Source organism: Pongo abelii, chromosome X (assembly GCF_028885655.2).
Source record: "Pongo abelii isolate AG06213 chromosome X, NHGRI_mPonAbe1-v2.0_pri, whole genome shotgun sequence".
Classification (NCBI taxonomy): domain Eukaryota; kingdom Metazoa; phylum Chordata; class Mammalia; order Primates; family Hominidae; genus Pongo; species Pongo abelii.
Window position 1 is genome coordinate 154,114,190 of NC_072008.2, and position 21,578 is coordinate 154,135,767.

Genomic DNA, 21,578 nt, shown 5'->3' on the forward strand with positions numbered 1-21,578 from the left:
TCTTGAAAAGACTGAGAACTCTATCAGTCTCTTGTGAATCTGGTTAACTGAGTCAGCCCCCATAGCTTGATTTCCTCGGTGTTCACTGACCCATTCCAAGCCCTGAACTGATAAGGCCAGGAACCAGACCTAAAGTTATTGTGACCTCACCAAGGAATGTCACTGTATGAGGCTAAGTATCTCTTGAACGTATATTATTTTTAAAATTCTATTTACTTTTTATTGTTCTTTTTATTGATATGTAATATTTATATATATTTATGGGGTACATGTGATGTTTTATTACATGCATAGAATGTGTAATGAACAAGTCAGAGTATTTAGGATATCCATCACCTCAAGCATTTATCGTTTATATGTAGTATGGTATATATCAAGGCCTCACTTGTAGCTATTTTGAAATATACAATACATTGTTGTTAACTATAGTCATGCTACTCTACTATCAAACATTAAAATTTATTCTTTCTATCTAACTGTATGTTTGTACCCATTGGCCAACCGCTTTTCATTCCCCCATCCCACCCACTCACTGTTCCCAGCCTCTGGTATCTATTGTTCTACTTTCTACCTCCATGAAATCAACTTTTTTAGATACCACATATGAGTAAGAACATAAGAAATTTGTCTTTCTCATTTATGCAGCCAACAAACTTATGAAAAAAACCTCATCATCACTGATCATCAGAGAAATGCAAATCAAAACCACAATGAGATACTATCTCACACCAGTCAGAATGGTGATTATTAAAAAGCCAGGAAACAATAAATGCTGGCAAAGCTGTGGAGAAATAGGAACACTTTTACACTGTTGGTGGGAATGTAAATTAGTTCAACCATTGTGGAAGACAGTGTGACGATTCCTCAAGGATCTAGAACAAGAAATACCATTTGACCCAGCAATCTCATTACTGGGTATATGCCCAAAGGAATATATATCATTCTACTATAAAGACACATGCACATGTATGTTTATTGCAGTACTATTTACAAAAGCAAAGACATGGAACCAACCCAAATGCCCATCATTGATTGACTGGTTAAAGAAAATGTGGTACATACACACTATGGAATACTATGCAGCCATAAAAAAAGAATGAGCTCATGTCCTTTGCAGGGACATTGATGAAGGTGGAAACCATCATCCTCAGCAAACTAACACCAGAACAGAAAACCAAACACTGCATGTTCTCACTCATAAATGGGAGTTTAACAATGAGAACACATGGACACAGGAAGGGGAACAACACACACTGGGGCCTGTTGCAGGGTCAGGGATAAGGGGAGGGAGAGCATTAGGACAAATACCTAATGCACGTGGGGCTCAAAACCTACATAACGGGCTGAGAGGTGCAGCAAATCACCATGGCACATGTATACCTATGTAACAAACCTGCATATTCTGCTCATGTATCCCGGAACTTAAAGTAAAATTTAAAAAAAAATAAATTTGTCTTTCTGTATTTGGCTTATTTTACTTAACATAATGACCTCTAGTTCCATCCATGTTGCATCAGATGACATGCTTTCCTTCTTTCTATAGCCAAATAATATTTCATTATGTAAATATACCACATTGTCTTTATCCAGCCACTGATGGACATTTAGGTTGATTCCATATCTTTGTTATTGTGAATAGTGCTGCAATCAACATGAGGGTGCATGTATCTCTTTGATATAGTTATTTCTTTTCCTTTGGATACACAGTAGTGGGATTGCTGGATAGTATGGTAGTTCTGTTTTTTGTTTTTCTGAGAAATTTTCATACTGTTTTCCATAATGGCTGTGTACTAATTTCCACTTCCACCAACAGTGAATAAAAGTTCCATTTTCTCCACATTATTGCCAACATCTGTTATTTTTTGCCTTTTTTATAATAATGATTTTAACTGGAGTAAGATGATATCTCATGGTTTTGGTTTGTATTCTTCTGATGATTAGTAATATTAAGCATTTTTTTCATATACATGCATATGAAAAGACCATTTGTATGTCTTCTTCTGAGAAATGTCTATTTGGAGTGCCCATTTTAAATTGGATTATTATTATTATTATTATTATTATTGCTATTTAGTTGTTTGAGTTGCTTGTATTAATATATCTTGGGTATTAACCCCTTGTCAGATTTGTAGTTTGCAGATATAGTCTCCCATTCTGTAGCTTGTCTTTTCATTCTGTTGATCATTTCCTTTGCTGAGCAGAAGCTTTTTAATTTTATGTAATCTCATTTGTTTATTTTTGCTTTTCTTGTCTGTACTTTTGAAGTCTTACCCAAAAAAATCCTGAAAAAGAAGTCAAGAAAACAATCTCATTTACAATAGCTACAAAAATTTAAATACATAGGAATAAATTTAACCAAAAAGGTTAAAGGCCTCCTGAGTTGATGAAAGAAATAGAAGATAACACAAACAAATGAAAAGACATCCGATTATCATGGATTGGCATAATTAATATCACTAAAATGATCCTATTACCCAAAGCAATCTACAGATTCAATGTGATCTTTATCAAAATACCAATGACATTCTTCACAGAAATAGAAAAAAGAATTGTAAAATATATGGAATCCAAAAAGAGCCCTAATAGCCAAAGCAATTCCAAGCAAAAAGAACAAAGCTGGAGGCATCACACTACCTGACTTGAAAATATATTACAAGGCTATAGTAACCAAAACAGCATGGCATTAGTATAAAAACAGACACACAGACCAATGGTGCAGAATAGAGAACCCAGAAATGAGCCCATGTATTTACAGTCAACTGATTTTCAACAAAGGTTCCAAAAACATACACTGGGGAAAGGACAGTCTCTTCAATAAATGGTGCTGAGAAAACTGGATATCCATACCCAGAAGAATAAAACAAGACCCCTATCTCTCATCATAAATGTAAGACCCAAAACTATAAAATTATAGAATAGAACATAGGGCAAACACTCCAGGACATTGGTCTAGGCAATGATTTTTTGGCTAAGACCCCAAAAGCACAGGCAACAAAATATTAGGCAAATGGGACTATATTAAGGCAAAAAGCTTCTGCACAGCAAAGGAAACAATCAACAGAGTGAAGAGACAACCTGTTGAATGGGAGAAAATATTTGCAAAACCTTCATCCAACAAGAGATTAATATTTGGAGTACACAAGGAACTCGAATAACAACAAAAAAAGAACTTTTGAGCCTAAAGATGGCTGCCTTAGCAGGGAAAGGTGCCATGGTGCTTCATACAAGTATCAGTAGGCCGGTTGCTTTTGTTAGCAAAATTCCTTGGACCGCAGCATCGAATCAGCTGATGATGGCTTTGCACAGTTTGGCCATATCCAAAAGTGTATTGTACCTTTTGACAAGGAGACTGGCTTTCACAGAGGTTTGGGTTGGGTTCAGTTTTCTTCAGAAGAACTTCAGAATGCACTATAACAGGAAAATCATATTATAGATGGAGTAAAGCTCCAGGTTGGAGCTCAAAGGCCAAAAGTTTTGTAAACATCTGATGAAGAGAAAGATTTTTGAGACTATTTCAGCCTATTAAATAAAGTTAACATAACTGAGGAAAAAAAAAACTTTATTCTTAACTGCTAGAGTCGAGGAGGAATTTAGAAGGGGATCTGGAGTCCACCAAAGAAAATGTTGGCATTTCTATAACATTAAAATGCAAACGTAAAAGAGATCTCATGGAACTCCTCAGCCCAATTTTATAAATATACAGTCTGAAGCCTAGAAAAGTGATGTAACTTGCTCAGGGTCACAGGGACTTAACTGCAAAACCAAGTACTTCAGCTTAGCTCTCCTGGCTTTCCAATATGCTTTCCACCTCATCATATTGCCTCCTGTGTCCAGGTTGCTCTGAGTGACCTAACCCTAAACATAGTCAAGAAAGAGCAAAGGAAGAAGAAACAGTGGGAGCCTGAAAGCCCTGCGGCTTTTTTAAACCCCTAAATAAGACTGGTTTAAGCAGTCTTTTTTTGGTTGAAACAGGAGAATGGACCCAAGGGATAGCCAGTCAGTACCTCTCTCTCACTGGTAGCCCTGAAAGTATATCCAGAGCCCACTAGGACTCCATAGAACACATCTGGAAAAGGGCCACAACTGAGTAACCCTTGAGAAGTCTCTTTCCCATTCTGGACTTCAGTTTCCTTGGTTGCAAAATGAGAAACACATACTAGACAATCTGCAGTTAAATTCTCTTTGAGGTAAATGTTCATTCTTTCATATTGCTTCCTCATCCTGTTGATCCTCTTCCTGTTGAAAAGGGTGGCTTAGTTCATTTCACAATGGAATGACAGAAATTGAACCTCAGATCTCCCTGATGTTTTCTGATTCTTCTTTTGTCTCTGTAGAGGAACGTCTGCATTGGTCTGGTCCTGGAACTGTTGATCACTAAAAACTGGTCCCGGCCAGGAGCAGTGGCTCACGCCTATAATCCCAGCACTTTGGGAAGCCGAGGCGGGTGGATCACGAGGTCAGGAGATCGAGACCATCCTGGCTAACATGGTGAAACCCATCTCTACTAGAAATACAAAAGATTAGCCAGGCGTGGTGGTGGGCACCTGTAGTCCCAGCTACTCAGGAGGCTGAGGCAGAAGAATGGCATGAACCCAGGAGGCGGAGCTTGCAGTGAGCAGAGATCATGCCACTGCACTCCAGCCTGGGCGACAGAGCAAGACTCCGTCTCAAAAAAAATAAAATAAAAATAAAAAACTGGTCCCATCTGGCCTTTGGGGTTTATACATTCATTCTTGGAGCCCATTTATCACAATATTAAAGTACCTACCTGCAGCCAATTATTTGGCCTTACCTTGGGCTTCTCTTGGCCTTCCCATATGTGAGATATCCAGAAATTTCTGCATCTGCTGCATACCATGTAAAGGTCATGAAAAGTCAAGTTTCTATCTAGTTACCTTCCTCATTACTGTCACTTTCCCACTAGACCAAGGGCTCTAAACGGGGAGTGAGCAGGGAACGTTTATTTGCTTTTACCTTTCTCTGTGTAACAGCCTTCCAACTCCAGGACTTGAGCCTATAGGGGGTGGTCAGGGCTCATGTGTCTCACCTAGTTCCTCTCCATCAGGCATCTTTCTCTTTACAGAATTAAACCCACTTAGAAAGGGTTAGATTTATCTTCTTTCCTTTTCCTTTCCAGTAGGGACTTCTCTTACATTATACCCAATTCCTTTTTTCTGGGGTGCTAAGGAAGGCTAATTACTAAGCCTTAATGATGGAAGGAGTAACCTTTACCAATTATGGAAGAAATCCTACTATCTGTGTTGGCCAAGCATGGCTTTTGATTCAGAAACCTTAGAATGACGAGAAACTGAGATTACAAAGAAAGAAAATATATTTGCTTAATATTCCCAGAACAGTAAGTCTATCACACAGATTAAAAACAGATGTTGTAATTGAAACAGGAGAATGGAGCCAGGGGATAGCCAATCAATACCCCTGTCCAACTGGTGGCCCTGAAAGTATTTCAGGACCCACCAGGATCCCATAGAACATATTTGGAAAAGGACCACAACTGGGTAACCCTAGGGAAGTCCCTTTCCCTTTCTAGACTTCAGTTTCCTCGATTGCAAATGAGAAACATAAACTAGATAATCTTGAGTCATATAAAATGCTGCAGTTAATCAATTTTAAAAAAAAAGAATCCCAGGAAATATCTGCTTGGAACTAAGGCTTTACTAGGCAAAACTGTTTCTTTGTTGATGATTCAGGAGTCACTGAGAATCTTTGGTTCCTCTAGGTCAATAGGATCGTCAATCCTCACTGTCTTGGAGCTGCAGCAAAGTATAGATTCATAGAAATTTCCAATTGATTGAATGCCAGATAAATCAGCTTTTGCAGCAATAAGTTACATCAAATTACCTTCTATTTACTCTCCCCTGGAACTTTATTTTAAAAATTGACAGGATTTGTGTTTGTAAATTAATTTGCAAGTTAGCCCACATGATTCATTTTTATTTCCCAATCCTGGATTCTTTTAGGATTACGTATCTGGTGTTGCTATAAGAAATTAATATACAATGAACTCTTTATCTGAGGATGTTGCATGTGAAACCTCTCTGTGGAAGGAAAAAATACTAGAAATTTTCTTTGATTTGACCATTCAACAAGTAAAATCTTTCTACAATGAACATCTTATTTTTCAGTTTGAGATTTTATTTTGCTAAGGTAAAATGAAGCTCTAAACTTCATTAGAATGTATTTGTTGGCTCTTGAGAGAAACAAAATAAAGACACCTGCAGGAAAATAACAACCCAGAACCTTTTTCTCTGTAGCAAAAGTCACTCTTCATTTCAATCTGTAAAGGTCAGTCCTTGCTGGAAACAGTATAGGTTTATCTACAGTGAGATAGCAGCTCCCCCATGAGGCCTCATCTAGAATTGTGAGAAGAAATAACAGAGATACAGGCAGAATTGGGGTTATATCACCGTGAATTTGTGCCTTGAATCTCAGTATGTGTGTAAGTGAGGGGTGGGTGGAAGGGTGAGAACAGCAGGCTTTGAGCTAATGCTTCTTTGGAAATATCCTGTTCTATTTTTGGCTTAATTACATAAAATTCTGTGGTTGAAAATGAAACTAGATTCTGGGGAAATATTAACAAACTGCAGACTCAAACATTTTAAAATTTAGACCATCCATCGACTGTAGCAACTATTTCTAAAGGCAATTAGAGAGAAAGAGAAGAAGGAAGGGAAAGGGGTTGGGGAAGAAGCAAGAAGCAGATGAAAGTTAGAAGAAAGGAGACAGGAAAGAGCAAAAGGGGAAAGAAGAGGGAGGAGAAAAAGGGGAAGAGAGAGATTGGGAGAAGACGGGAAGAGAGACAAAGAGAAGGGAGAGAGAAGGGCCAGGTAAAGGGGAAGGTAGAAAGAGATGGTAGAAGGCAAAAGAAAACTGACAGGGATGCTGGACACAGTGGCTCATGCCTGTAGTCCCAGCACTTTGAGAGGCCGAGGCAGAAGGATTGCCTGAGGCTTGGAGTTGGAGACCCGTCTGGGCAACATAGTGAGACCTCATTTTCACAAAATTAAAAGAAAATTAGCCAAGTATAGTGTCTGTGGCCTGTAGTCTCAGCTACTCGGGAGGCTGAGGCAGGAGGATTGCTTGAGCATGCGAGGTCGAGGCTGCAGTAAGCCATGATAGTGCCATTGCACTCCATCCTGGGTGACTGAGTGACACTCTGTCTCTAAAAAAAAAAGAAAAGGACAGGGAGAAAGGGGAAAACCAGAAGCCTGACTGCACAAGGTCAGCACCTCAGCTTTGCTCTCTCAGGAACTCCGTTTTCCCAAAGTCATTCATTCTCTTGAAGACCTGATTCTGGCCAACAAAGTTAATTGATAAAGCAGAAACCAATGGATTCGTGTTCTGAGGAGGAAATAGCTCTCTGGTGTGAAACCGGTGTGTGCAGCCTCATTTGTAACAAGGTAGCTGGGAAAGCAAAGTTTCTGAAGGTTACTTTTTTTCAGTATGAAATGACAACAAAAAGACTGACCGAGTTGCTGGGCCATTGTTTACAGGCCAGAGAAGGGTCAGAGAATTAATCATCCCACCCAACTCCTGGGTACACCTTGGAAGCAGCAGAGTTGTGTGCAGGACACAGTGTTTGTCTCCCTTGGCCAGGGCTGGCTTGAGTCACCCTAACAAATTTTTTCTTTCTGGTGCTCTCTCCTTTTTCCTACTGCATTCATGTCTCACTTCTTGGATGACAACACAACCCTACCTGGGATAAGTTCAATGGGTCTATTTGGTTAAAGTCAGAGATTACTCCAGTCTCATAGGAGACCCTGAAGACAACCGGGGATCCTCTTGCTACACACCCAGGTCCCAGCAGGAGCAATGCCCAGCTACCTGTCAGGGTGCCTTACTGCTGGCAGACCTTTTCAGGACCCATTTGTTCTCACTTGATTGCATTTTGTTTCTTCATCACAGGATGACGAAAATGTAGTTCCTACCTAGTTGGCCATTGCATGCCACTTAACTGGAATGCCCTAAAACCATCTTAAAGGACCCAGATGGGGAAAGACCTAGAATCTTATAGTTGATTAGTAACAGAGCTCTGGCCTTGTTTTCGCACTACCTTGCTAGCTACACCACCCTGGTTTACGCAACAAATTCTGCTCTAGCCATCCTCTGGCTATGCCCTTTCTCTCACAGGGTAAAGAGTTCTCAGAGCTAAGAGGAATGTGCCTCCTTGGAGCCCATGATCAACCCTTTCAACTGTCAGTTTGGGCACCCAGGACCCAAGAAACCCCTTCCTAAATTGCCTCAGTCTGCTTCCAAGGCCTGCTCAGGCCTCTTCTTGAAGGTTGTCCTCCTGGAGCCTATCACACCAAGACATGTGCATCCCTAGAGCTGACAGGCCACCAAGGCATTGCCACTTGGAAAGGACTTGAATACATCACCTGGGGGATCCAAATGATTCTGCATGAGATCCCTCATGAGGTGTGCTGAGCTAGGGTGGGAAAAGAAATGTGCTATCATCTTCTGACCCAGAGCTCTGAGCAGTCTGAGAGTTCTAAATTGAATCCTGCCCATCAAGACTGCTATGAGGGTATATTTGTCAAGGCAAATAGATAGAACATACAGTCAGCCCTCCACATCCTCGAGTTCCACATCCATGGCTCCAACTAACCACGGATTAAAAATATTTTTAAAAAATGGATGGTTGATTCTGTAGTGAACATTTACAGACTTTTTTTTCCTTTTCATTATTCCTTAAACAATACAGTATGACAACTCTTTACATAACATTCACACTGTATTAGGCATTATAAGTAATGAAGAGATGCTTTAAAGTATACGGGAGGATGCGTGTAGGTTATATGCAAACATTACACCATTTTATATCAAGGATTTGAGCATCCATGGATTTTGGTACCTGCAGGAGTCCTGGAAACAATCCCCATGGATACCAAGGGACTACTGTATTTTATTTAGTACTCTGTTAGCATGATTCAGAACTTTTAAATATTTAGATAAAATGATTCATAGGCTTTCATTTAACCCTTTTCCCAGATTCTGCAACTGTCAGGAGTGGGCCTGCCCTCATATGCTCAGTATAGATGACTTTCCAAAAAGGATATAGAAATGTGATTTTAATTCCAAATGCAATATTTCTTTTCTTCAAATATCTTTCATATTTGAAATATATATTCAAATCTAAGAAATCTACAAGACTCTGTTATGACCTAAATATTCGGGGTATGTTTTATGGAAGCCCTAACAAACTAATACAAGCTCTTAGAGGGAGAAATTAAAAATGAAAGTCTTTGGTGTATTGGCACTCATATACTCAATATACAAAGAAAACCTGTCTCATCAAAAAGAGCATAATTTCCTTCTTTCACATGATCTAAGATTTTCAGTAATGTCATTTGCTCTGCATTCAGCTCCTTTCACTTGGTCTTTGCCATTCATTGCCCTCTCTCTTTTGGACAGACCATATTATAACTGCAAGTTACTTGCAGGTATTTTCTAGGAAAGGAAAGGAGAGGAGAGGAGAGGGGAGGGGAGGGGAAGGGAGGGGAGGGGGCATGGGAGGGGAGGGGAGTGGAGAAAGGAACATTATAGTTTTAGAGTATCCCATTACTTCACTGCAAAAACTACAATGGTGGCAAGTAGTTAGGTGTACAGTTGATCACCTTTTAGATTCTGTCTTACTTTTGGACCAGGAAGCCATTTATTACTAGAATCTTTTTGTAATTTAGGTCAAAGAGAACCCTTTAGTCAGCTTTTGTTTCTTTCCCTCTCTTTTGCACAGTTAAAATTCCAAAACATGTCATTCAACACTAGAAATAAGCTTCTGACCTGACTGGATATATCTGTCTGGGTTTTCAGGAACAGAATATCCAAGAGAATTCATAATTTGTTTTGCCACTTTGCTGGTTTCTAGTTCTGAGGTAGATTTAGTGTCAGAGTTTAAAGTTTCAGGTGCCATTCTTTCTGCATTATTTGACGGAACAATTCCTAATTAATGCTGTAACCATCACCACTTCTCCATTAATTACTTTTCCTGTCAGATGACTTTCTTTTTTGCATGTGCACACACACACAATCACACCCTAAACAAAACAAGTGTATCCAAAAATAGAGGCAGAGGGGAAAGGAGAGCAGTTGCCAGTCACATAGTCTGCCATGTTGGTGGCACTCCCCAGAGTCGTTTGGTCTCCAATCTGCACCCTATGAAGCAGCCCTGGAGAGAAGGAGATAACAGGGAGGAAAAGAAAGTTCAGGAATTTGAGTTCAGGATTTCTGAGTTGCTGAAAACCTGACGCCCTCAGACTAACCAGACAACACAAATGTTAATTCTATCTTATCACAAGCTTAAAATTCAAGGAGTCGCAAAAACTTATGATTAATTTAAAAAGACATCTTTACTATGAAACTTTATACTTCAAATAAGGGTGTACATATCTATCTCATATTCAGTAAGTATATTTACGCCATATTAGACAATTATCTAGCCAATTTAACCAATGAAGAAAACCAAATGTGATGATTTAAATGAAAAAATGTATGTTAGGACCATCATTAATTAATTCATGAACAAATAAGGTAGTGAAAAACTGACTTTGGAGCCCAACAAACCAGGCTTGAAATCTTAGGTCATCTATTTAACACCTGTCTAGCTTTGGAAAAGTCACTTAACCTGAGCATCAGTTTATTATCTGTAAAATGGCAGCAATGATAGCAGCTTTGCACAGTTAGGGGGATAGTTTATGGAATGGGTCCCGTGTATAGGCACTTAATGAACAGTATTTATCCGACATGATTGCAAGAGCCACAAGGTATCAGAATGCTAAAGAGGAAAAGGTGTTAGGAGTTAAGTCGCTATGGGGTCTGGTCTATGCTAAGGAGAGCACTAGGCTGCTAAAGCCCCATCACACTGACTTCCTGAGACACAGATCACATCACAAGACCCCTGATTTTACATTAAGTCCTTCCTCTGTAGTTTATCCAGGGACCAAGATTATGGCTTTTGGAAACAACTGTGTTTTGAGCTAGGACCAGATGGAGACAGCCAGATTTGGGAGAAGGAGGGTCTCCACAGTGTAGCCCTTCTTACCACCTTCCCTTGGCCATGCGTGCCACATTGGCCACATGCTGTTCTCACCACTAGACACCTGGCCACTAGCAGACAACAGGCTTTTCTGGAAAGCCAGTCAGTTTGCATTGGTAACACTATCTAGTGGAATTGACAAAGCAGGCTCCCAAAACAATAAACCTTCAGTTCCCTCTAGAGAACAGCCACAGTTTTATGCTCCACTGGAATATATATATATATATAACTTCCTGACATTGACTATTTGTTAACAAAAAAAAAAATCCCTAATCAGTCTGGAGCTTCTGAGTATTAGTGGAGAGATGGAATCCCAATTTTCAGTAAAAAGCAAATGGAGTTTAATAGTGGTGTCTCTCTCTGTCTCTCCATCTCTCTCTCTCCGCCCATTTTTAGAAAAAATCTATTTATATTACTTGTCACAATATAAACTTCCTTGCATAAAACATGGTTGCCAAAGTCTAAAATTTGTTTTCCAATATCAAAAGTTTTGATTCAAACAGCCTAAAATATGAGATGACAACATTGGGAACACAATTGATTAATTGATTTTAAAATTTGGCAACAAAGCAGCAAAATCTTAGAAGCTCTAAAGACCTTTACAATGGACCTTTAGAATTTATCTGATTCAACTCATGTGGTGACTGGATTCCAACTACTTTATCCCAAACTTGGGGTCAGCTTGCTTCCTCATGAGCAACACTCCAGTAATGGGGAAAGCAGTACACTCTGGGACAATCCAGTTGATTAGTGGCAAATGCAGATTGTCATAAAGTTCTTAATTAAACTCAATTACAAAATCAGAGCAGTATTATAAGTAGAAAATGTTGCACAAGGGAAACAATAAAGATGTTTATTACAATTTGAAATACATAAATTCCCAAACTTTCTCTAAATGATAATTTTTTTTACTATTACCAAAAGAAATCTATGGTGATAATATTATTCAAAGTTTTGAGCTACATGGAAAGTGAACGTGATAACAGAAATGTCAAGCAGTTCTAGTTAAATACACTAAGATTAAACGGTGATACGGTCTGGCTCTGCGGCCCCACCAAAATCTCATCTTGAATTGTAATCCTAATTGTAATCCTCACATGTTGGGGGACGGACCTGGTGGGAGGTGACTGGATCATGGGAGAGGTTCTCATGATAGTGTATGAGTTCTCACGAGATCTGATGGTTTTATAAGGGGCTCTTCTCCCTTTGCTCTGCACTTCTCTCCCCTGCTGCCTTGTGAAGAAAAACATGTTGCTTCCCCTTCCACCATGATTGTAAATTTCCTGAGGCTTCCTCAGCCAGGCAGAACTGTGAGTCAATGAAACCTCTTTCCTTTTAAATTACCCAGTCTCAGGCAGTTATTTATAGTAAGGTGAGAATGGACTAATACAAATGGGGTGGTGTCTCTGAATCCACTACAGAAGAAGACACAAAACTCCTCTGGTTAACAACAGCCTTACTATTTAGTCCCTTGACTTTAACCCCTTCTACATCTTCTAGAAAGTTCCCTACCAATTATCCCATCATTCATTTGTTCAACCCATATTTGTTGAATACCTAAATATGTGCTAGGCATGCTTGTAGTCACCAATGATGTATCAGTGAACAAAACAGACTTTCTAGTGGTATTTTAATCTCATTCTTTTTCACCTGTTGACTCCACATCTGTATCTAGCTTCCACCTGACCTGCTTTTCTTTGAAATCTCAAGAGTTCTTCACACTCACTGCCTCCAAGTCTTCACTTTTCATTTATTCCCCAACCCACTCCTGTCTGCATATATACTCACTCTTCCTCTTAAACTGCTCTTCCCCCCTCTGTTCACCAATGATTTCATAATTTCCAAACCTAACAGACTTGCTCTCTCAACTGCATTTGATGCTGTTCATGGCTTCCCATTTTTTAAAACCCTTAACTGCCTTGCTTTCATGATACGCATCTCTGCTGGTTCTCTTTTTTAAAATCTCCTTTTCCTCTGCCTACTCCTTAAATGTTGATAAATCTCAAGGTTTAACTCTTAGCCAAATGCTCTTCTCACTTTCTACATATTTTCAGGATGATCTCATCCCCTCTTTTGCATTTAACTACTAGGTCAGACTTTTCCTATCTTCAAACCCATTTGCCCAACTGCCTGCTGGACCTCTCTACCTGGATGTCTCACAGGCACTCTAATTACAAATATTCAAAATATTCCCCCTAAAAGGTCCCCTCTTTGTTTTCCCAATTTTCATGAATACCATCACTATTCACCTACATACTCACAGTACAGACTAAGTCTTTGCCTAGGACCGTCCCATTCTTTCAACTTCCAACTCTAACTAGTCAAGTACTAGTGATTTTGCCTTTTAAATTATTCCACAGTCTGCACATTCTTCTCAATCCCTGGTACCACTGTTTATTTCATGCCCTCACCATTGCTTACATGTACTGCCACTGTCCCCCTGTTAGTGTCAATAACCTCTAGCCAAGGACTCCAGAAACACATCTACAGTTAAACAAGTTGGGTTTATTACTCATTGCAGTGAGGGAGAGCACACACCGTGGAGAAGCATAGGTTATCTTAGTAAGAAGAAGTTAAAAGAACCAGTTATAAGATTTGGGCTTTAGTTGGTCTAAGGAGCGATACCTCACCTTGGATTGGATACTGTCAAGAAATGGGAGCAATTTGATCATTGGGCGTCTCAATAAATCTTATCTACATGGAGGACATACTAGAGCAGTGATAAATCTGTAATTGGTAAAGAAGTAACAATCACTCATTTCAGCAGAGAGAGGAAGATATTTGATATATTGTGGGGGGCATAGTGACCTTGGTTTTGTCTGTGCTGAGACAAAATATGAAGTGGTCTTGTTTTGTTTCACTGTATCACGGCCGCAGAGTAACTGTGTGGGGTGTTGGGGTTCTGGGGGGTTTTAAAATGTCCAACAGGAGAATAACATGGCCTAGCTGTGAGTGCTAAGCCAGTTTCTAGATATCAGGGGTTGTGTTTTAATTTTTTTCTATCTCATTGGTTTCTCTGTTTTAATTCTTGTCCTTTTCTGATTCACCTTCCACATTTCAGCCAAGAGAACCCCAGCTAAACCACAAATGATTTTATCATGTCAAAATTTTTTCATGAAGTCTCTGCTTAACCCCTCTTCCTGGTGCAACCCCTGCTTCCTTTGAGAGAGCATGTTGTCACTGTCATCCTGAAGGCACATATATTTTGCTTTGTTACATTGTGATTATGTTTGACTCAGTGCACTCCTTCTAAGTTCTCAATATGATGAAAGACATCTGTCAGTTACTGCCTGAAAGTCTCACCAGTTTGGCTGAGATCATGAGAATGCAGGCTATAGTTGTACCACTTATAGATCACCATAAATTTTCAAGATTGATGCATTCAGATCAAAGACCAGTAGATGGTGTTAAATCATCATCAAAGGCATTTTTGCTTATTAAGTGCACATTTCACATGATGCTAAGATAAAAATTAATCAAATTGAGCCAGCAGACTCATCTCTATCTTCTGAAAATCCACAGCATATTCAAGGATAAGAAATCTAGACCAAGACACACATATTACGAGTAGGAATTCAGCAAATAAAATATTAAAATTATGCATTTATGTTATGTTCACACTGAGGAAATAATGAGTAAAGAGTAGTGACAGGGAAATTAAAAAATGCAAGCCTTTTGTATCGGAGGACCAGTAACCATCAACCTACCTTTTTTCTTTTAAGGAGTGATGAGACCTTTGTTAACATCCAGCAGACAGGCCAGTGTTTGGGACCAACAGGCCAATGGTCCAGTGTTCAGGCAGGCAACAAGGGAAATGTGGGCAGGTGAGCATGGGTCAGGCAGATAGGCAGCCAGCAAGCAAAAGAGGTGCAGCTGGAGGCTTCCCTGTGAGAGCTGAGGAATCCCTTCAGAACTCCATGTCCACCATGTGGGGAAACGGCCTGCCTGAGTCAGGCTGGCCTTTTTTTGTAACTGGATATCATATAATGCAAATATAGAAAAGGATCACGAGTTTGTGGATCCACTCCTTCCAGACTAAGGAAGAATTGTTGTTTGATGGCATCCTCTGCAGTTGATCCTCAAACTGCAGCAGCTTGGTGAGGAGGTTGGCCTTGTCACTGTCAAATTGGAGTGAATGGCTCAAAAAGGCCCTGGATCACAGAAATTTTAGAAGACGGAATCAAAGAAAATGATCAAATGGTAGAAAATAGATTCAATTGGATTCAATAAATGTAGATCGTCTATCATGTCCATGGCACTGTATTATGTTCTAAAGAAAATGCAATAAGAAAGGCAAAGTTCTGGTTCTCCAGGAGTTTACAATCTACTAGAAGGAGTATGACAAGCACACCAACAGCCGCCAGACAAAGTTTGATACGATGCATGTCAGCTAAGAGGTAAGGGCGAAATCTTGTAGGAATTCGAAAGGAAGAGAAAGTACATCCAGTTGGGGAAGGTAGAAGAAAGATTTTTAGGAGAGCATTCTTTTTAAACTAAGCTTTAGAACAATTCCAGTATCCAATACAGTTCTGAAACTCAGGAAGAAAGTTTTATTTAGTTTTTAAGTCACAGCCATAGGATGGAAAAAACCTCATCTCAGGGGAAAACAGAGTAGTATAGAGGATTAAACCCTGGAGAACATCTACACGTAAGCGGTGGGCAGGGGAAAAAAGAGCCATTGAATGAGACTAACGAGAAATGTTAAGCAAAGAAGAAGGATATCTGCCATCACGGATGCCAAAGAAGGAGAAAATTTCAAGCTGCATGAAGGTTTAGAGAAATGGAGACTGAAAAGAGGTCACTAGATTTGGTAACCAGGAGGTCCATGATAACCTTGGTGAGTGCTTCACTGAAGTGAATTGACAAGTGAATAGAACATGGATACAGTGAATAGATTTCTCTTTGAAAAGAAAGACTAGCTTGAAAGAGAGAGAAGGTTGAGTAAAGAGTTCATTTTTATGCTCATAGCTGTAAGATTAGGAGAGAAAGAAGATCATTGCCAGGGAAATATGCCAATGAGGCAGGAAGAGATGGAATTCAAATGATACTTGGATAAGATAATCTTAGAGAGAAGGAAGAACAGGCATTGTAAGAATGTAGGGATATAAGTAAGTGTAGAAAAACAAGAGAGTGAAATAGGGGAAGCTCATCCCTAATCGTCTCTATTGTCTCTAATCTCTATGATACAAAGGGATCAGGAATCAGCATAACTCTGGGGTCCATAAATCTTGGATTCTAGCCCAAGTTTAACCAGTTGTTACCTCCATGACCTTGAGTATATTATTTACTCTCTGAGTGTATTAGTTAGGGTTCTCCAAAGAGACAAAATCAATAAGAGATCTATCTATTTATCTCGAGAGAGAGAGAGATAAGAGAAGGTTTATCAGGAGAATTGGCTCATGTGATTATGGAAGCTGAGAAGTCTCGAAACAGTCCATCTGCAAGCTGAAGACCCTGGGGCGCTGGTAGTCTGGCTCAGTGCAAGTGCGAAGTCCTCAGAATCAGGGAAGCCAATGGTATACCTCTCAGTCCAAAGCCAAACCTGGGGGACCACTGGTGTAAGTCCTGGAGTTCAAAGGCTAGGCAGACTGGAGTTGTTGTCCAAGGACAGGAGAGGAAGAGTGTATCCCCGTTCCCACAGGAAGATCAACACATTCACCTTTTCTGTTTTTGTTGTCTCCATGCCCCAGCAGAGAGGACGGTGCCCACTCACATTAAGAGCAGAGCTTCCCTATCTAGTTCACTCAGACTCACAGGCTAATCTCCTCTGAAAACATGCTCATAGACACCCCCAAAAATAATGATTTACCAGGTTCCTAGGTATTCCCTAATCCAGTTAAGTTGACACCTAAAACAACTGAGAAAACAATTCTTTCCTTGCAGCAATGTTTCCATAATAATAATGATATAAAGGAAATTGCAGAGGGCCTGGCATATAGTACATATATAATAAATGATAGCTATTATTACTATCATTATTTGCAGCATAAGAGCAAAAACAATTTTAATTTTAATTTTTTAGTACATAAAATGGGGAGAATAATAGCTATCACACAGGTTTCCTGGGAAAATAATGATTTGTGTGAAACTCAGGTCAGTCTTCTCCCTTGCAAGGATCACCTTCTTCTAGTATATACTGAAAGAGGGATTCTCTGACATCTGCTTCTGAATTGCCTACCTTGCAGCAGCTCTTTCCTGCCAAACCATGGGCCATTTCTTTTTTAGATGCTGATTACCTCTAGAAATGCTTGGATACAGTCACCCACTATATACCATGTTGCTCCCTACAAATGGGTATCATCAGAGGGGTCAATGTGTGGTAATTCACACTTCTTTTTACCACCCTATTCCTTTACTCCTCACATCTCCACCACCCAAGGTAGTGGAGGTGAGTCTTTATTGAGGAGTTGAGAGTAACTAAAGAGAATTCCAACATGCAAGGGTAAAGATCTAAAACTATGCTCTGCATATGACTGTTTCCATAGCCCAAGAGACAAGCACTACAAATAATTAGCTTCTTCAAAGAGTTCCCATTTTAAATGATTCCAGCTCCTAGCCTTCCTACTTGCTCCACGGGCCCATCCTCCTGGACCTTCAGCACCACAGTCTGGGTGGCCTTTTGTTCTCCAAACTTGGTCCCTCCAACCCCCACCAAGATCATCCTGCCCATGAAAAAATTAGAATGAGGAATCATTCTGGACATCCAGAAGATAAAAGAAAACCAAATACACACTACTTACCTCTCCAATCCCCAAAAACCCACATGCTACAATCGTCATATTGAATTATTTGAAGTTGTTTTATACGTACATGTATGTATGCATGCATACCTATCCTGCCTAATTTCTTGCCTTTAACCCCATCTTTACGCCTGTGTTTACATCTGCCTTTCTGACTCCTCTCCATATGATACTTCAACCACACTGAATTATTTAAAGGACTTCAATATACTATGTTTCCTATTGCCTCCAAGACTTTTTAAAATGTGGTCCTTTCACACAGAATCCTGATTAGAAAGCGTTCAAGGGGGAATAGAGGGAAAAGCTGTAGGGAAACAGACACTGCCATACATTGCTAGTAGGATACATAACAGGACAACCTCTATAAAGGGCTATTTCTGCCAAATTTCAGTATTTCAGTACTCAGTACTGTATCAGTTATAACCCTATGTGTGTGTGTGTGCGCGTGTGCACGTGTGTGTGTGTGTATGCATACCCAAGACTTATCTTATACAGGCATGCCTCGTTTTATTGCACTTTGCAAATACTGCATTTTTTTCAAATTGAAGGTTTGTAGAAACCTTTTTTTAAGCAATTCTGTAGTGCCATTTTTTTCAATGGCATGTACTCACTTCATGTCTCTGTGTCAGCATTTTTTAGCAATAAAGTATTTTTAAACTAAGGTGTGTACATTTTTTAGACATAATGCTATTGCACCCTTAATTGACTATAGTATAGTGTAAACACAACATTTATATGCACTAGAAAACCAAAAATGTGTGTGACTCACTTTATTGCAATATTTGTTTTATTTTGGTGGCCTGGAAGTGAGCCCACAATATCTTCAAGGTATGCCTGTACATATATACACGTATTCATATATATGTGTGTGTGTGTGTATATATGTGAACATACTATACACAGAGAATCTAGATCCAATCTGAGTAAGAAGAAAATTTTCCTAAATGAAACATATTCTGCATGGATCTCTGCCCACAACAGAAAAAGGCCATGTGAGACCTAAGACAGGGGAGAAGAGGAGCAATTAGACTTACTATCCATCTAGCAATGGTTCCACAAACATCCTGCATAAGCTTTGCAATTACCACTTTCCTGTACATTTATAGATGCTATCAAGCCATTTACTCTAAAATGAAGAGGAATAAAACAAGGATTTATCTTCCTGACCAAATATACTCCTCCAATTATATATATTTTAGCACCAGGCACAGAGTGGACATGTAATAAATAGTAGCTATTATTGAATTGCCTTGATTGTGTCACTCATAATTCAGAAATATGAGATTCAACCTTTCTAATAGTCCTGCATTTCCTGAACCTGATTCTCTTAACAAAGACATTAGCCTCATAGATATCACCATAATTTTTTTCCTTTATAAAACTTGTTTTATTCATAGTGTTTTTAGAGCTTGTGAATACAAAGCTACACTCATCACAGACTGTCAAGTAGTCCCGTCTATAACAGTTCTCTTTACGGTAAGATTTTTTAAAAGTGAGTTGTTAAATGTCACACACACTCAGCTACGTTAAGAGCAGATGTGATTAGGTCATGGCAAAACAAGCAGAAACCCTGACATTTAACCCTGTGGGTGAAACTTTTACAAATAGAGTGGAAGCTAGTTGGTGGTTTTCTTTACATTATTTAAATTTAAAAAAATTTACATTATTTAAATTTAAAAAAAATTTATGCATTTTTTAAGTTAAAATGTAATCAATTTCTTCCAAATTGATTAAACAGGGTCAGATGTAGAATGAAAAATATCAGAAAAATCAGAAAAATATCAGTAGGCTAAATGATGGGTTCAGAGCTCAAAATACATGACCTTGGTTTCCAATTTCCTGTTTGTAGTATAAATTCTTTGTTCCTAGCACTTATATCATTATTGTTATCTGAGGTTTAGTTTGGGCTTTCAGAGAAACCAGTGCATTTCCATCATTTCATATTCAGGAAAAGAAACTAAAATATATTGACTGATTGTTTCACGCTGGGTACTTTCATAAGCATTCTCTCACTTAATCTGCACAACAATCATGTAATATATGGATCATTATATCAACTTCAGTGCTGAGAAAAATAAGCTGAGACACTTTAAGTAATCTATTCAAGGTCACACTATTTGTAATTGATGGTCTTTACAACAAAGCCCACGTTACAGCAGGTATTGAAAAGTTGTCTAAAATTCTGATGCTTCATTAATTCAAACAGTTCTGTTCCCAATTAATTCAAGTGACTGATGCTGGACTAGAGTTCAAAAGCAACTGAATTTGCATAAGATCATTTCCATGTCTACAGAAAAGTATTATTCTACCTTTTCCTAAAAGATTTGTACACACTTGTCTCTTGCTTTTTCCTTCTAAGAAAAATGTGCTCAACTCTCTCCCACATGCACAAATAGACTGTTAATATTACTTAATAACTGATCTTATTTGTGATTATATACCAGGTATGAATTTCAGTCCACAATGTCAAATGCACAAGAAAAATTACTTTCTTTGTTTTTCTATAATGCAAATTTATTTCTATTTTGAGCTCTATTTCACTGAGATGGCAAAAACATAATCTCAGTCAATGTTAGGTCCTCCTATTTTCCCAGGGTTATATCTACATTCCAGGAACCTCCTACAATACCAAGACAAACGAGGATGTGGAATCTTGTTCTTGAGCTAAGCACACATCCCTCAAGATGTCTTTTGCTACCTTAAGATCCTGAGTCTTTCTGCAGCCTCTGCATCACACAGGAGTCTTTTTGTTGCTTCAGTGCTGGAAGGAGAAGAAATGGTGAGCTTGGTAGGGACCCATCTGTGCAGACACCACTCGCAGTTATTGCCTTGCCGGTGAGGCTTGGTAGGGACCCATCTGTGCAGACACCACTCACAGTTATTGCCTTGCCACTTCTCTGGTGCTCTGCCTGGGAAAAGAAAACAGTTTATAGGACCCCTCTTTCCAAGGCCCGCTAACATTTGTGCTCTAATCAAATTCTCTCCCTCCAACACAGAGAAAACTTTCTCTGGTCCAGTAGGGGAGAGCCACCATTTCCTTCCTTCTCCTACCTTTCACCCCCACAAAAATCTTCTAAGTAACTCTAAGGGCTTAGGCTTCTGAAGCACACACTAGACAGAGGACTTGCATACTTTTTCTGCTTTCTGCCCTGTCATCTCTCTCCCCTGATATAATGAGCATAGAGACAGCTGTGTGCCTGAACACAGAAATGAGAAAGAGATAAATACATAGAGGGGATAAAAACACAGCTCAGTATCTCAAAAATATTACCCCACCAAATTTATATGACCTTTTTGAAATGCACATCCCCCCATCTGCCCCATCATTCATTTAAAAGGTATTCAATGAATGATGCCAAAAAGGCATAAAATAGGATCATAACCTCATCTAAAAGATAGGACATGTACACTAAAAGACACCTAATGTGCAAAGAATCAATCATATGCTAGCAATCCAAATAAAACCTAATTTGAAGACTAAAGGAATTCTGGGAAAGGAGTAATTGCCAGAGGCTAAGACTTTCAGGGATATTGCTGAGAATACCAAGTATATGACAAATCTTGAAGGTCTTGTGGGTTTAGAAAATTAAAAAGTGGCTCTGGGCTGGCAAGATGGCCGAATAGGAACAGCTCCAGTCTGCAGCTCCCAGTGAGATTGATGCAGAAGGTGGGTGATTTCTGCATTTCCAACTGAGGTACCTGGCTATCTCATTGGGACTGGTTAGATAGTATGCAGCTCACAGAGAGCGAGCTGAAGCAGGGTGGGGCATTGCCTCACCCAGGAA

At 39.3% G+C, this 21,578-nt stretch overlaps 1 pseudogene; it reads left to right on the plus strand.

Annotated features, from left to right (window-relative positions):
- The first annotated feature begins 3,184 nt into the window (after window positions 1-3,184).
- LOC100432616 (SRA stem-loop-interacting RNA-binding protein, mitochondrial-like) lies at window positions 3,185-3,507 on the plus strand (annotated as a pseudogene).
- Window positions 3,508-21,578: the final 18,071 nt, after the last annotated feature.